Source organism: Mus caroli, chromosome 1, assembly GCF_900094665.2.
Source record: "Mus caroli chromosome 1, CAROLI_EIJ_v1.1, whole genome shotgun sequence".
NCBI lineage: Eukaryota > Metazoa > Chordata > Mammalia > Rodentia > Muridae > Mus > Mus caroli.
In genome coordinates, this window is record NC_034570.1 from 164,510,410 (window position 1) to 164,514,034 (window position 3,625).

The 3,625-nt window shown below is 39.8% G+C and overlaps 1 protein-coding gene across 1 annotated transcript in view; it reads right to left on the reverse strand.

Annotated features, from left to right (window-relative positions):
• LOC110296477 (putative olfactory receptor 10J6) overlaps positions 1–3,625 on the reverse strand; it is an 8,355-nt gene that overhangs the window by 3,239 nt on the left and 1,491 nt on the right.

Genomic DNA, 3,625 nt, shown 5'->3' on the forward strand with positions numbered 1-3,625 from the left:
CCATATCTGTGTGAACTGGGAGTCTGTCTCTGGGATTGCAGAATTCTGGCTGAATGGAAAACCACTGGGGAGGAAAGGCTTGAAGAAGGGATACACCGTGGGGGGTGATGCAATGATCATTATAGGACAAGAGCAGGATTCCTTTGGGGGAAGTTTTGATGCAAAGCAATCCTTTGTTGGGGAGATATGGGATGTTTCCTTGTGGGACCATGTGGTCCCCCTAGAAAAGGTATCAGACAGCTGTAACAACGGCAACCTTATAAACTGGCAAGCTCTTAATCATGAAGACAATGGCTATGTGGTGATTAAGCCCAAACTGTGGCCTTAAGCTAATTGCTCTATGAAATTTAAGTCTGCTTTTGGTTCTGTTAAAATGATAATGTGCATTGCATTAAAAAGCAAAGAAATGAGAATCATTCCTGTGTGTTATTTATGGTTGTAAATATTGGGGTGAATTGTACCATAATTGTCTACAGCATCAAACCATAGGAACTAGGAGAAGACCTAGAGAACTCCTCTCTCAACTGGGCACCCAGGTTGGAGAATTCTGTGTGACTGGACAACACCCTGTGGTGGTTCTGTGTGCTCAAAATCAGAAACCTGTGAGCACAATGTGACTGCTGGGAGAGGCCTTCAGGAACAGACTATCGGAGGGGGTCAGACCGCAAAAGAGAGTTTAAAAAAAGAATTTCTCAGGAGCAAGGTTGAGAAAATGCCCATTCACCTACCCAGAAAGGAATGAAAGCTGTTTGCAAAGGTATGCTTAGGGAAACCCCAAAATAGACAAAGACCAGCTGTNCTGGAGGTCTCTTCACACTCACTCAAAGCTTCCCTGGGAAGTAGCTGTTCTAGGATAAGCATGCATGTTCCTTCTAGCCCCTCCTACTGTTAAACCCAAGAATCAGAAAAGAAAGACCAGTTCCACCATTTTTGAGGTAAATTTGAAGCAAGCTTTAATTAAATACTGGCCAGGATGATGGATTCTGGCCAGGACCATTCTGGGATTCCCAGCAAATGGCAATGAGTCACATTTTGCAGAGGTTAATTATAAAGACAAACCCATGAGGTCAGGGGGAAATCATACATCCTGATGTTTTGTTTCCTGCCCATCCCCCTGCTTATCTGTGCTCAAACACATCCTGTGTAGTTGAGTCAAAAAAAAAGAAAGAACAAAAACCTGTTTAGGGGAGCAAAACCATGTGGTTTGCACCATTTCAGAAAGTACATGTCCTTCAGCAACAGGCTTGCAGGTTAGAAGCATTTTGGTTTTGTGGATCTCTTAGGCAGAGTAATTAAAATTTAAAACATAACTCTGGCTCTCACACTATGACCAGAGACACAGAGGCCCCAGGACTAAGCTGCAGTGTGCTTCCCATGCATTTTCAGGGGGATTCTTGAAAAGGAGAGAATGTTTTTTTTTTCTTCAACTTTGAATGGATCACAGAACACTCCAGTCATTCAGGCTCTTCACCAGGCTAAATCATTCTCTTAAGTCTTTCTCAAACATGAATCTAACCTTCCCATTTAAAGAGCACTAGCTAAGAGGTTAGGGAACCCTCAGATTCTTGTGTAGAAAGATGTTCGAAGTTAAAGTTCTCAACCTTCATGATGCCATGATCCTTTAATACTACAGTTCCTCATGTTGCAGTGACCCCCCCCAACATAAAATGTTTTCCTTGCTACTTTATAACTGTAATTTCACTACTGTTATGAATCGTAATGTAGGTATCTTACATGCAGGATATCTGAGATGCAACTCCTGTCACTTGACCTCAAAGAGACCATGACCAAAACGTTAAGAATCAGTGGCTTAAAGTAAACACCTAATGATCCACACAAAGTAAGATTGTCAGTGTAGCAAAGAAGAGGATAAGGACAAAATATGAGTACTGGATTATGTTCTACAAAGACAAGAATGAAAATCATGGGCTAATTCCCATTTCAGCAGCACTAGGAATGAGTTAAAGCATAGCATTAACATATTTCATTTCAGAACCACCTTTTTTCAGACATCTCTGTTACTCCTCAGAACATGTGGTGAAGTTATGAACTGAATGTGGCTAAGTTGCTTAATAACATTGAGCATACTGGCGATCCAGACTCATGACTGGTTCTAATGAGATTCAGAAAAATTGAGGAAAAACATTTACAGAATTCCAAGGCATGTGGGAATGTTTATATGTGATAATATTTCCGTGGGGCAATCAGTGTCTGTTACTCCCATCACTTCCCAAAGAAAAAAGTGGTGCTAGGTAGGAGAGGGAGCTCTGACCATTTCTAGCAGAACTAGACATCAGCTGTGTCCTCTTAGAGGCTCACACTCAATATCTGTGTGACATTTATGGTGATCTTTCAGCCCAGCTTCAAATAGGCACCATACAACCCACTTTTCTGCCATCAATGAAGTGGTAATAATAAATTCTATCCTTGCTTATGATTCATAACTGTTTCCCTATTTGTGAGCTGCATCTGGTCATTACTCAAGTGGCAACCTGGGGGACTAATAAAAGATACAGCAGAATAAAGATTGAAGAGAGAAGGAAGGAGTGGAGCTGAGTGGGAGAACATTTGCCTAGCATGTGCAAGACACAAGGATCAGGCTTTCACACAATAAAAAATTTTAAGTTTTAGTTAAAAGAAAATACGTACAAAATGAAAACAAGAACCAAACTTTAGTATATTTGAGTCATTCTTTAATGTAACCTTACCATCATATTTTGCAATTTTCTTTGAGGATAAGAGGAATGATAGGTAAAAAAATTATTTTTGAACATTCAAAAAATACCCAGACCTTTTACTTTTATATTTTGGTTTCTGTTCTTGTGTTTTAGGAGGTGTGTGTGTGTGTGTGTGTGTGTGTGTGTGTGTGCACATGTTTCCTGTTTTCTCATTTATCTGTTTTACTTTTGTGTGTTTGTTTAAAGAGAGAGAGGGTGGAGTTGGGTGGGTGAGAAAGTGAGGATGATCTGGGAGTAGCTGTGAGAGGGAGCAAGTGTGATCAGATTATATATTATAAAAAATAGTTTTCAATAGAAAAGGGAAAGAACATGCAGACTCTGACTGACTACAAAGACTTTTTCCCTTATCTAAGAAGGATATGTTTCATGACCTTCCATGGGTACCTAAAATTGAAGCATAGAAGCTCTAAACCATATATATATGTTCTCCAACTTAAACATGTTTATGATACAGCATGATTTATAAATTAACCATACGGAGAGATTAGAAAATAGCTAACAATATAAAAATTCTCAGTGGATAAAGCACTTGTCATACAAGTGTGAAGACTAAAGTTCAATCCGTAGGACCCCTGTGAAGGTTGGGAAGAGAAGGCATCCCACCTGTAATTCCATCTTCAGGTGGTGGACACAGAGAATCCCCAGAGCAAATGTGGCTAAAGAGACTTGCTGTATTTATAAGCTCTGAGTTTGGTAGGGACACTCCACCTTAAAAAGTAAGGTAGAAGAGTGGCCAAAGAAGATTCCCAATACCACCTTTACAACTTCACATGCACACACACCACATGTATGGATTAGCTCACATATATCCACATACATTCAAACATGCACACACACACATGAATAGTACATACATACATACACACATGAAAAGACAAAAACTCTAC